Below are 14,272 nucleotides of genomic sequence, written 5' to 3'. Positions count from 1 at the left end.
ACAGACTGATGCACAAAAACACCTAGACATTTTTTCAACTACTGGATTTAATTAATTTCCCTGTAGGGTGTATGCATGTTTAGAATTTGGCCTGCCTTTGCACAGTTCACAACACATTAAAACAACATTTGCGAAACACCAGGTCAATTTCCCAGTACATTTGTTCTGCTTACAGTGGTTGAGCATTGTCTACAGTTCTAATCTTGCACATAACTTGATATCACTGCAAAGGATATTTTTTTCTAAGCAGAAGGGTTGTTGTTGGAACATGAAATGCTTTGCCACAGGGAATAACTGAGGCAGAGAACAAAGCATTCATAAAAAAAATTAGAAAAATATTTAAAGCAGAAAAGATACAGAGCTATACAAGGGAGTGGCATGGGTTTTGTATTCATCTAGCAGAGAATAGGCAGGGATGTAATGATTCTTTTCTGTGTTGTAAACTATTATGCTTCTCATAGCTCATTTCTTAGATAGTGTGGGCAATTCCTTACCTCCTTCAGTCTTCCCTTCTTCCTCTAAACTACATTCTTTTAAAAGCCAAGCTTAATGTTACCTTTTTCTTTCTTCATTTATTTTACCTACTACTTTTTTATTCACAGGTGCCTTACGCTGATGACTCTGGCTTTTTGCCGAGGCTTTCCAATTAAAAGGTATTTTAAAAAAGCAGAACTAAAGCAACATAAATACGTTGAAGATTCTATTGGGGAGATAACTAGCCACTTCTTGCTAAAATGACAATATTTTCCAAAACTAAAGTAAAACCATTATATGCTACATATTAAAGAACTATTAAATATTGCACCAAAGTATCAAGGTAAATTAGACTTTACCAATGCTATGCATATCATATTTGAATGGCAATGTGAATGTCCTCAGCTGAAGTTCTTGGAATGTCCTTCCTTAACTCCTGATGTGCTCCTCATCCTTGCCTACCTGAACAACCTTATGTATGCCATCTTTCCAACTAAGCTTTTTTTTCCTTATTCTAATCTCTCTCTCTATTTCTTTGCCTGTTCCTTTTTTTATTTATTCATATGACTCTCAGAATTTTATTTATGTTAAATGGGCTATACAGATTCAAGTTGTGAATGAATAAATATTGATAAATACTGGGGCACTGCCAGATTAGTGTGTAATTAGGCAAAATGTTAAAATGGGGGTAAGCAGTTCAATAGTTTAACAATAATAACTTGTTGTCCCTTTCTTCAAAGCAAGAAATCAAAAAAAATGGTAGATTCAACCTATAATCATAATACTCAGGCTTGTGAACTTGAGTATACAGAAATTAGTTGCACACATTAATGCTTACTGTGTGTTTAGACTGGTTTCATTCTCAGAATTTTAATTATGACAAGGAAGTAGTGACAATTCTGAATGATGAGTTGTATGAATATTAGCAGAGCTTATGACATTTGGGTACTTGCCTGTCAGAAAGCTGCAGTTCTGTGGAACTCGACTACATTGCTGTTTACATGTGTCAGTTGTAAAACCAGTTACTGTGAATAATTGTATTCACAAAATGGTAGTGTCAAAGAACGAACATGTTGTGGGAAATGATGCTGTAGAATAATTTTTTATCACTGGTGCAACTGGTCGGAGTTCTCAAACACCTTTCATACCTCCGATGAAATATGAACCAGAGACCACAAAAAACAAAACTTTGAGTTTTGATGCTAGTATCAGAATGTCAAAGATCTCTCAGTTTGTACACAGACTTGCCATCAGGGATTTAGGGAATCAAGCAATGATGGAATAATCAAAAGTAGAAATAGGCTAGCATATATTATGATCTAATATTGGTGAAGTAGCACAAAGCAGTGACCGGAACCTACAACTTACATAGTTCAGGATAAGTTTTTTTCAGTACTCTGTTGTAATAACGTTTGAAATGTTTCCATGAGAAGTTCAGGATTAGTTTCAGCCTGGCGTCTGGTAACACAGGTTGCTCTAACTGACGGGCTGTTTACTGGCATCAGTTTCTTCAGTGCAGACCCACTGGGCACGAGTCCATCATGCAGAATGGCTCTGATCCACAGTGTGGATCCAAACAGCTGCAAAGCGCTTGGAAAACATTTAGGGAATGTGAAATTACATTTTTTACATATAAGATGTGAATGATTCAGATTTTATTAGTATTCCAAATAAAGTTGGTCTGGAATTGCCATCAAGTTGTTTTATGATGCACTGTCCAGTGCATGACATATACAGATGTTGCATCAAAAAGTTCTGTTCTGGCAAATTTCTCCAGATTACCGTCTATGGATGCATAGGAGTGAGAGGCCCTGTAGACAAGGTAAGGGAAATTGACCTGATTTTAGAGTATGTTTTGGTAGAGTAAAGAAGGGCAAATATATTCTGATACAGACTGTGAATGCGCTATTTTTATGCAATTCCATATCTGTAAGTAGGATTAGTAAACCTTTGACTAAATATTTCACAAGACCTTCCAGACATGTACCTTTGAAATATCCTTAGTTGCATATAGAGTGTACACCTATTGATGTCCAAATCAAATGTTAAAATCTCTAAAGCTCAATAATCATACATTGTACGGAAACAAAATACTGAACACTGCTTAAATTGAAGAGTTTTTAAAAGTCAACTAGTTCTTAATGGTTGGACCCTACAATAGTATAATCTCTTGATACCATGTAGCTGGGTTGAGTAGTTTTGTCTCTCAGAACCACAACTGCTTTGGAAATGAGAGCAGAATCATTGGATATGCATTACGGGTCAATCATTAGCTGGAAAAAAGAGAGGTCAGCCTTTTAAGGATGACTATTCATTGGATTTTTGATGAAGTAACAAACCTGCTGCAGTAACCTATCTTTCCCTTTGTTGAAATAAAGCCAAAGTGCATATGTTGCCAATTTAGTTTTCTATTTCCACTTCAGCCCTGTTCCTTTCTGTCCTCTACTTCCTACAGTCTTCCAATGAAGCTCATTGAGGAACAGCTTTCTGGTTTTAAATTGGCCATTTTGCAATTGCCATGTTAAGTTCAAAAACTTCAGATCATAACCACCTACTCATACTGTCTCAGGAGGCTAGGCAGCATTAGTGGTGAGAAAAACAGAGTCAACATTTCTAACCCAAAATGACTCTTCCTTGAATTTATTTTCTTTGTTTTTTTATATGACTACCACTCCTTTTTCCTTGCACATTACCCCTTCAGTCATTTAAGTGCTCCTGTCCCCCATCCTATCATACACATTGCAGTGAAAAAGGGTTACAAGAGGATGAAGGCAACACCTGACAAGTTAGTAGTATAAGACACATTTTAGTAGGCCTGAAACTTGAAACCATAAAGGGCCATGTCAGCAGAAATGTCGAGAGAGGAAACTTGTACATCCTAAGCATTGAGAGCGAACTAGAGAGTATGAACAAATTACTGTAGACAGGATAAGGGAAAGACCTAGAACAGAAGATGTCTGTTTATTGTACAAGAATGAAATGTAAACAATGTATGCTTATGTGATCACAGAGATATAAAATTTGAATGCATTTTGGTCAGACAGCAGACAGAATTGGGAAAATTCAGACAAAATTCTGTTTAGTCTATCTAAGATTGAAGTTGTTTGAATAAACATGAAATTAATCTGCATACCTGATTCCTCCCATGTTCTGTGTAAAGAGAAGTAATCACAACACCATCTATTTTCTTTCCCCACCACTCTATCCCAACCCTCCAAAGTTTCCTTGGCCCTGTCCATTTTTATAAACCATTAAATCTCTAACTTATTTCAGTTCTGATGAAAGATCATTGACTGAAATGTTTTTCTCTCCACTGATGCTGCCTGACATATTGCCTGTTAGCATCATTTCCTTTATTGAAAATGATTGGCTTTGCCTGAGCATTTCTTCAGAGCTTGTCTTTTCATTGCAAATTTCCAGAAATTTACATTTTTATCTTTGTATATATAGCTTCATTGGATTGTATAATTCAAGAAGTTATATTTATTGTAACTCCACTGCTGGGGAAGACATTTGAATCAGAGTTATATTTAAATTATTTTCTAGAATAGCTTGCAAGAGCGAGTAATAAGGAAAGCAAATGGACTATTGGTCTTCATTTCAAAGAGAATGGAATATAAAAGTAACGAGGTTTTGCTGAAAATATGAAAGGCAAGCATAAAGTTACACTATTGGATGGCACAGTGGTCAGCACTGTTGCCTCACAGCACTAGGGACCCCGGGTTTATTTCCAGCCATTGCCGACTGTCTGTGTGGAGTTTGCATGTTCTCCCCGTGTCTCTGTGAGTTTCCTGTGGGTGTTCTGGTTTCCTCCCACAGTCCAAAGATGTGCAGGTTAGATGGATTGCCTGTGCTTTAAAAAAAAAATTGCCCATAGTATCCAGGGATGTGCAGGTCAGGCGGATTAGCCATGGTAAAATCCTCTTTGAAATCACGGGGACGGGATGGGGATAGAGGTCTGGGTGGAATGCATTTTGGAAGGTCAGTGCAGACTTAATGGGTTGATTGCTCTCTTTCTGCACTGTAGGGATTCTATGATTCTATTCTGCAAGGCACAGGTCAGACCACAGCTGGAGTACTGTAACTGTTTTGAGCCCCTTATATGAGGAAAGGTATGCTGGCATTGAAGGCAGTCTAGAGTAAGTTCACTGGCCTGATACTAAGTATGGAGTGACTGTCTTGAGAGGAAAGATTGGTTAGATTAGGCCTATTCTCACTGAAATTTCGAAGAATGAGAGGCAATCTTATTAAAACATACAAGATTCTTGGGGACTTGACAGAGTAGATGCGTAGGAGTTGTTTCCCCTTGTGAGACAGTCTAGGACTAAAGGGCAAAATCTCAGAATAAGGGTTACACAATCAAGACAGAGATGAGGGGGACTTTCTTCTGTCAGAGGGTAGTGAATCTGTGGAATTCTTTACTACAGAGTGCTGTTGAAACTGGGTTTTTAAGTATATTCAAAGCTGAGAGAGACAGATTTATAATAATTGAGAAAAGGAATCAAGGGTTATGTGCAAAAGGCAGGAAAGTTCAGGGTTATCAGATCACTCGTGATCTCATTGAAAGGTGGAGCAGACTTGATGGGCTGAATGGCCAATTTCTGCTCTTATGTCTTATTGTCTTAAAATATCAAAAAATTTCAATGGGCAGAACAGTGAAGAATTGCATTTATTTTTCGCATAATCATACATGACTGTGTTGATGGGAAATGAAATATAGATGGCATAGAATAAAGAAATTTATCCAGTTGTAGATCATTAGCCCTTTTAATATACAGTTGACTCTGATGGGATAGATGTATAAAGTGAGTTACCACTTTAACTAGTTGTCTTAAATGCAAAGCTAAAAAGAATTTAAGAAAAAGACTTGCATAAATATAACATTTTGATAACCACCAGATTTCTTAAGTTCTTTAATATCAAAGAAGTGCTCACTTTTGAAGTGCTGATACTGTTATAATGTAGAAAAGATAGAAGGCAATTTGAACACAGAAAACTCCCACAATCAGCAATGTGATAACTGAAGTGATTGTAAAGAGGTCAGCCAGCTGGACCCCACAGAATATGAGTTCCCTGATTGGGCTGTTAACCTGGTCCAATGAGGAAACCCTGGCTGACATAAAAAGGTTGAGTTTCAGAGATACTGACACTCTGGTAGCTGACTCTGAATGAGGCAGTACTAAAGTCAAGGTCTGTTCACATGTAAATAAAGGATGACTTCATGATGGAATACCAGCCTGTATGGAGCTATTTCAATAATGACCAGATAATTTGATTTTTGTGAGGGATAGTTGAGAGATAAATTGGCCCAGACACCAGATATAACCTGCACCTTTTTGAAATTATCCCACGGGAGTTTTTACTTTCACCCAAGCATGCAGAGGGGCCTCAATTGAAAATGTTGTACCCACAATGCAGTATTGCTTTAGAAGTGCACTGGAGAATAAGTCCTAATTGTGCTCAGGCCCTGGAGGGGGACTAAAATCCAGAACCCTGTGATTCAGAGATAAGAGTGCTACTAACTGATTCACAGCTCATACGCAACACTAACCTTCTGTCTTCAATGGCAACAGTTGCTCTCTTATGGAGCTTGGTGTTAAATTTTTATGACATTTGACTCACACTATACATCTATTTCAATGATAGCATAACCTGAGGATGTAACAAAAGCATTACTTTGCTCTGTAAACCCTACATTCATGTCATTTTACAGGGCACCTTTTCAATCCCTTTAACTGAGTTAAGTCTTTATGAATTTTAGTTTGAAGTATAATCTGACTTATTCCACATCAAGTTAAAAGGTACAGAGCAGTGGGTCCACTTAACAGAAACATTCTATTCTGCCTTCCCAAATCAGGAATGTTTTTATTTTCTATCCTGACTGTTCACTCAGTATCTCGTGTCCAAAGCCAAGTTGCTTTTAATTAAGATGTGGAGATGCCAGTGTTGGACTGGCGTGGATAAAGTCAGAAGTCACACAACACCAGGTTATAGTCACCACATTTATTTGAAATCACAAGCTTTGAGAGGGCTGCTCCTTCGTCAGGTGAAGGACTTCCCCGGTGTCGTGTTACTTCTGGTTTTTAATTAAAACTGACCAGCACATCTTCACTGAGAGAGTGGACTTCATCCACCTAACTGAGCTCAAATGAATAGGGCTGAGGCTGCAGCAGTGAGTCTAAATGGTAACTGAAATACCCAATTGTCTTTTGATGTCTACAGATTGCTGACTCAGATGTCCATCTAAAATCTATTATATGTTTGCAAGTTTTGACTGAAAAATATGTTTCAAAATAATACGTCTAAATGATTTCCATAGAAAAATTGGTCTAAAAGATCTAATAGTGTAACACTAGTTACAGTAGTTACACTAGTTGCTAGTGTTTTGATTACATTTATTCCCAATAATCAATTGGACATTTTTCCATAAATATTAATGCTTGTGGTCTTAATATTACATCATGAAAATGTCGATTTTTGATAGTTCATATGAAATCTTTTTAACTATTTTGGTTACTGCCTTCAATAAAGCAGCAAACAAAAGAATTCAAATAAATGCTTCATTATTTTCTTCACATTTCTTCATAAACAGAGAACTGACAGGAATTGGGTTTACCACTTATGCCCACATACGGCCTCCTTTACTTGCATCTCATTTTAATATCTGGCACAAACATTTAAATTATGGTATACAAACATTAGGTTACAATAAAGCATTTGTTTGATATACTAGCTTATGAGTGCTTAATATTTTCATAGGTATTTCCCTGTTTGCTAGCTTCACATGTTAAAATAAATCGATGCGGTCATTACAACACCAGCAGAGGACTGTCGTGTGAAATATATTATACATTTATCTGCTTTGAGAACATTTTGTGTTTCGTTAGGCTTTGGTTTGGTTGTTTTCTCCTCAAGGTCTGTAATTCTGATGAGGGGGGTTAGAATTTGATTTGATTTATTGTTGTCATATGTACAGAAACATGTTGTTTTGCATGCTGTCCAGGCAGATTGTACCACACAATATGCATCAGGTAGCAGAACGGAGTGCAGAATAGTGTTACAGCTGCAGAGAAGGTGCAGAGAGAGAGATCAACATTAACATTTGAGAGATCTGTTCAAAAGTCTGATATTAGCAGGGAAAATGCTGTTCTTAAATCTGTTTGTACATGTATGCAAACTTTATAAACCTAAGTCATGAGCCAAAGAAAAATAATCCAGTGCAATGTTGATTCTTCCCTTAAAAGAGAGGCGTTTTGAACTTGAGTAATGCAATTAATTCATTTTTTATTTGACTGACAGATTCCTTTTTGTATTTTATGGGCCAGGCATTCAAAATTCAGGAAGACGTAGTAACTGTTTCCTGGTATTCAATACAAGACTGGCATTTTTAAAACTATGAAAGTTGGATAAATCATTAGATGGCAGTGGCAGCAAAGCAATCAGTAGGGATCATCAGTTTGACATCCCTCAGAGAAAGGAGAAAAATGTTCCTGGAAATTATATCACGCAACATTGATTCCTTTTCCGTATAATTGGTCCAATAGGGTGTGTAGCATGTCAGTGCTCATTCTGTGTCAGATTCTCAGAATATTGTCTAAGAACGCCAAAATAATCTGGAGTGGGAGGGTTGGAAAAATACCTAAAATGTTAACAATTTCAAAAAGTAGTTTCTACCTTACACTCATTCTCAAGTAACTGAAAAAATTAGTTCATGCTTATGTTGATGCTCTCATGTGCTTTTAAGAAAAGACAGGACCCTGGTTTAGATGTTTTAGAGTATTGTTGATTTCACAATAACTCTTTCATTGATTCATTCACATCATGTACTACTTGTGTGAAATTCAGTTTGTGCTAAAACTGTGCTCAGTGTATTAGTTACTAATCTGTCCTAGTAATTCATTCACAAGCCAATTTGAATACTATGCATTAATTGTCTTAATATTCAGATCATTACTAACTATCATGCCTTGAATACAATACAAAATGCATTAGCACTATAATTGAATATAACATTCAACCTATTTATTCAAAGGCATTTGAGTTCCATTGGAGTCCAACTTTATTACTCATTCAAACACTGTATATAAATGCACATCTTCCTTTAATGGTTCAACTGTCGCATTCAGCTTGCTGCCCAATTATTATTAGAGATTCTTTGCATGCACCAATTGACGACAACTTTGTTTTTGTCTGATTCTTTTCCTGTTCAAATGTGCAAACATGGTGCTTTCCAAGTTATGATTTGATTCACTTATGACAACTAGCTAACGATGTTTGCTGCCACATGGCAGAGTTACTGGCACTGACAGCCATAGACTTGCTACATTAACATGGGAATGTCAGTGCTGATTCTGTTTCTTGTAGAGATCCCACATACCCTTGGCTGTAAGACTGCAGCCCTGTACAGCTCAGATTACAGCTCCTTTAAATAGTAAACACTTTGACCTTCACTCACAAAATGCTTGAAGGATGGCTGAGCTTCTTTCTTCTTCCTCTTACTTAACACTTTAATGTTGTTTAAATAAAATTCACAGTCAATTTAAACTGTTATCGTAAGGGCTTTCATTCTTTTGAATTTGTTACTGTAGGAGGCATCCTTCAATTGAAATGATTATTGCAGGGACCTTTATTCAGTTGAGATTGTTACACTAGGGCCTGTCATTCAATCAACATTGTTACTGTAAGATACCATTATCTAATTTTCAGAGCAGCTTAAGAAACTTTCATTCATCCAATGCTAAGAGGTTTGATTCTGGCAAAAAAATGCTAGCAATTCTTTTAAAAATATCTTTGATGTTTTGTTGCACAACTACTATCTTGGCTGAGCTCAAGGGTATTGTGTTTATGAAGCAATCAGTACATGTCAGATGGTTTTCTATAAGAGACTGAATTATCCCATGGTGCCTAATTCTAAAGATGGCAGGTATTTTGAACCTGGTAGAATTCAATTTCTTAGCCTAATCTATGGCACAGTTGCATGGGTATTTGTGTTTCCCATCTATATGATTGCTGAAGCAAATTAATGGAAATGACTCTAGCAACAAGCAATGTGGATAAGGGTGTACCTGCAGAAGTGCTGTCCTTAGGAAAGTAAAAGGCAGTGTGGATAAATGGGAACCTAACCACATTGGCAGAAAGAATAGGGAGAAAAAAACATGTCTAGATGTAAAAAGCATGAATAGAGAGAGATTGCAGAACTCTGAGGTACAGGGAAATACGGTTGCCCTGGTAAACGAATTACCTAATGTTAGTATGTAGGTATATACTTAGCAAGTAATTTGGAAGGTGAATCAAATTATTGCAAGTGCAATGAAATATAAAAGTAGGAATGTTTTGTTACAGTTCAGCGAGGTGTTGTTGAGACTAGATCTGGAGTATTGTATATAGTTTTGGTCTCCTTATTTCAGAAAGAATACAAATGCATTATAAGCAGTTCAGATATGCAACTGATACCAAGAATAGGGGCAGGGTATTATGTTGTGAGAACGGGTCGGTCCAGCTGGGCCTGAATCCAATGGAAAATAAGAGGTATTATTGAGACATTGAGAATCTGAAGGGATTTGACAGGCTGGATGTCAAAAGGATATTTCCCAAAGTGGGAGAGTCTAGATCTAGGGGACACAGGTATGGTTATGATAGAGGTGGGGAGAATTTCTTTCTCTCAGAATGCTCTAAGTCTTTGGAACCATCTTCCCTCGACATCAGTGAAGACAGAGTCATTGAGTACCTGTATGGCATAAGTGGATAGATTGTTTCTAACAAGGAAGTCAAAGGTTCTCAGCAGAAGATGAAAATGTGGAGTTGAAGCCAAAATCTGATCATCCATGACCCTATCGAATGGTGGAGCAGACACAAGAGACTGAATGGCCTACTCCTGCTCCTTATTCATATGTTCACCTGCATGTCTCATGCTGCACCATTTGGTAAAATACACAGGGCTTCTGCATTCACCAGGTTAAGAAAACAGACATTTGAATTAAGTCTCTGTCTCCCATGTCAAGCTCAACTGTGGGATCGCAATGACATTTGTTATATTGGTTTGCAATCATCACTTGCTAAGAAGGTAATAATGTAAGTATTCAATGGTGTTCTTGGAAATCATCAAAATATCACTTTATCTGGAACCTATAGTTTTCCAAACATGGTTAAGATTCAAGCAAATTGACCAGTTTAAAATGTGCAAGGTCAATAGGTCAATATACCAATAAGAATGTTAGTGAATGGGCCAACACTATCAAAAATTACACAAAATCAATGTGAATCAGAACCTCTGGTATCGAGATTTTGTTACTTTCTATATATTTAGAGTTGATTTCCCTCTGCTACTTACATTGTCCGGTGCGGTGGCGTGAAGTTCCTTTGTGTTTCATTTTAACACAGTCATTAATTTAGTTAAAATAAATAAGTTGTCAAGTTCATTAAATCGCGTACAAACGCATTTTTTGCAAGCGTGTTGAACAGTGCACTATCAGAGGAAACCAAACCCCATCATTTTGATGGGTTTCAATTTAGGGCCTACAAGGAAAGAGCTATTTTCCTGGTTTCAAGCAAATATTGCTGCTCCATCTCTCGGTGCATTCTGCAGAATTGACGTTTGAATTTTGACGGGGAAGATGTAAGTAAAGGTCGTCGAAGCAACAGTAAATTTATCTGGCAGCGCTTCAGAACTGTACCATTCTCAATGACGGCTTTAATGAGTATTCTCTCGCATCTTCTGTAGCCTGGAAATTGCGGTGCGCGATATTAGCACAGGAACATTTCACAGGCACATTTGAAATGTCTCTGTCTGCTCATTGTCCATTCAATTTTTGATTAACGCTTTCGTTAAAACGGTACATTAATTTGCTAGGGAAATGGCGGCCTATTGGTACTTGGACTTCATTAAATTGCTAAACTAGCGCGTTTTCTGCACTCCTCATTGAGTCTGCAGTGTTAGGAAGCCACCAGGTTTCTTGACCTTCTTTAGCCCCGTTAATAAAAATATGAATCACAAAATTATGAAGTGGGGAATTCATTGCAAGCACAAAAGAAAACTACAGAGAAACTGTAAGGAGTCAACGTAAAATCTGGCGAGGTTTGGGTCCAATAAATATTCAGTGGGATTTGGCTGTAATCTTATCTCGATCATTTTCGGTAATGCTCGGTTTATTTGAAAACAGAGGATGATTTCCGCTTGTGTTGTTGTTCCTGAGAGAAGAAGGCCTTAAGGGCTGATCATTTTACCCTGATTTCCCTTATATGGGAGGCGGCCGTCGTAGTCCTCACAAGCTGTCAGTGACTCAAGTTAAAATCTAGGTGTGCACAGCCTGTGTTTGACTGAGCATGTTGCTGGCATCGGGACTTGGAATAATACTGAGCCTTCACCATGGAGCTATTTCTGACGTCCAGCCGCCCACTTTCAGCCGTATTCTTCAACAGTGAGCCAGGTGAGTGGCGAACTTTGATGTCTATATTGTTAAGATTAGATTTTGGGTGCGTGTGAACGCTTTGCTCATTGACTGGCTGAACTTGACCCTGGCACAACGCATTCAAAACGCACTCAGCAACCTCGGGACTCTGGGCAAGACTCGGATTTCAGAGCTGACGGCAAACTGCTACGAGGTTTAAAATGCACACGGGTGCCTTGCTGTATTCAGTTAGGATCTACATGCTCAGTTTTTTTTGCTACTCAACATTTTGCCGAGTGTCTTTTCTTTTGAGAACATACCCCATCAAAAAGTCTAAATGATGTTCCACTTGGAAACAAATCTGTTAGCTATGAAATAGCATTCTAAGGAGATTTCACCTACAGTCGACTGTTATGACATTGCACTGTAGTGCTGTAGGAATGGTACAGACATTAAAGAGAGGTGGATTTTAGAGATGCAGAACCGCGGCGTTCAATATTGTTCATGAGGAGAGGCACAGCGTTAGATTCTAATAGACACAGATGCCGTTTAATGAATGATATATAGACAGCAACAGTTTCAACTGTAAAAACGGCTTGTGTGGTGTGCTTTCTAGAGATGCTAAATCAGACCGAAATCAACAATTGTATTATTTCTCCCCTCCCCTCCATACCACCCCCTCCCCCCTTCCCCAATGTCTCCCTGTGCCTTGTACCATCTGCAGCCTCCAGAGCTGGCCTGCTCCTTGGCCTCTGCAATGCTGCTGCGAAACCAGACACTACCAGGTCCACATGACCAGCCCTGAAAGTCACTCTGCCTCCCGCTTCTCCTTTCCCGGTGGGCCCCCACTCAGCATCTCCCGGTGAAACCTTGTGTCAGGCTGGGGAGTGAGGGAGAGGTCGCAGGTGGAACTGCACAGTTGCTCATCAGGTGCACTCTCGCTGCATGGTGTGGCAAGCAATTGAAACCTCTTTGGTCTGTTCTTGTAGGTGAATGCTAATCTATCTAATTTAGTGTTCAAGTCATCCCATCTGCAACCGGGTACCGTACACAATCTCAGATGCTGCAGTACTTGCCTTTCATCACTGAAGAATGGCAGGTTTAAATACAACCCTCACTATAGAGCAATGTCTTTTCCGTGTCGCTCAGATCATAACAAAAACACGAAATACTTTCGATATTGTGTGATTTCCCGCTGGATGCTCTTAGTGACTAACAACTAAATAGTTTGGCAACTAAAAGGGAATAGGACAAAACGGCTATTTAAAACTAAAAATAGAAAGTAATGTTAAAGAAGCAAAACAAAATCACAATAAATCCGTCAGCTGAAAGAGAGAATGTAAGTTCATGTGAAAGCAAAATACCGCAGATGCTGGAGATCTGAAATAAAAACAAAGCGCCGAAGAAACTCAGTGGGTCTGGCAGTGTCTGCGGAGCGAGAAACAGAGTTAACATTCGGAGTGCATTGTGATTCTTTTTGGGGACATAGTTTAATGTTTTGAATTGGAGATACTTCGCCAGAATTGGAGTTTGTTTGTTTTATATCTTGGCTTCCAACTGCATTCGATAAGCTCATTAAACCTGAGTCTGTTTTTCTTTTAAGCAATAGGGCTAACTGCTGTGCCTTCCCCGCAGCCCGAATGAAAAGTTGCATTGAGAGGGAATGTGGGACAGATATAGGGCACGGCATTTCACTTCAGGTAGCGGCTTTGTCGAATTTACCTTGCAAATCATTTCAATTCAATTCGGTCTCTTCATTAACGCCATAAATTATTTTTGTAGCTTTTTGAGAATAAAATGTTTTCGGTAAATCTAGTGTAACAATTAATCTGGACCACGTGAAACGAGTATCCAAGAGCCATTCCATTTTTATCAACAGAACATGCACTGATAGATGAAATAAATTAGTGACTTTTTTTTGGTTGAGTGGGAGTGCTCTAGTTAAAGAACCTCTTAAGGCAACAGTTTTGCCCACACAAAACAAAAACTCAATGTGATTAAATAGCATCAGTGTGGCGGGTGGAAGTTACTTGTCACCAAATCACTAACTCAGAACTAGTGAGATCTCTGGAGCAAGACTATCTGATCAGAGCTTTCAAAACGGAGCAGCATTTCGACACCTGGTCGGCAAACTGCACAAAGCCTATTAATTTTTTGCTCGATTTGAAAACAAAAGCTCCCGAATTAAAACTCACCACCTGGTCCTAAAATTTGAAGAGAAATCAGTCCCTTTTATTCGCCAACATTTGGACAGTACGTGGTAGCTTCATTTAATAGAGTAGATGTGCAGTGGTTTGTTAAATTGCAATGCAGCAAAGAGTCCTGCTGTGCGAGAGATTTGTGAGCTATCGTTTATTTTAAGGAGGATTTGGGGTGGGGGGGGAGAAAAATCAATGGTTTATGAGCAAAGA

The 14,272-nt window shown here is 38.3% G+C and overlaps 1 protein-coding gene across 2 annotated transcripts in view; it reads left to right on the top strand.

Annotated features, from left to right (window-relative positions):
* The first annotated feature begins 2,273 nt into the window (after window positions 1-2,273).
* Window positions 2,274-14,272, top strand: part of LOC109927926 (eyes absent homolog 1-like) — a 256,972-nt gene continuing 244,973 nt past the window's right edge. Inside the window, exon 1 of one of the 2 annotated variants that reach the window (XM_048608466.1) lies at window positions 2,274-2,296. The gene's annotated coding sequence lies outside the window, so the exon portion shown is untranslated. Of the gene's footprint in view, window positions 2,297-11,648; window positions 11,901-14,272 lie in introns of those variants that run through there. The other variant, XM_048608461.1, reaches the window with a different exon arrangement.

Source organism: Rhincodon typus, chromosome 19, assembly GCF_021869965.1.
Source record: "Rhincodon typus isolate 14 chromosome 19, sRhiTyp1.1, whole genome shotgun sequence".
NCBI classification, from domain to species: Eukaryota; Metazoa; Chordata; class Chondrichthyes; order Orectolobiformes; family Rhincodontidae; genus Rhincodon; species Rhincodon typus.
Note: the sequence above shows the minus strand (reverse complement) of the source record. Positions and strands in the feature narration are given on the sequence as shown.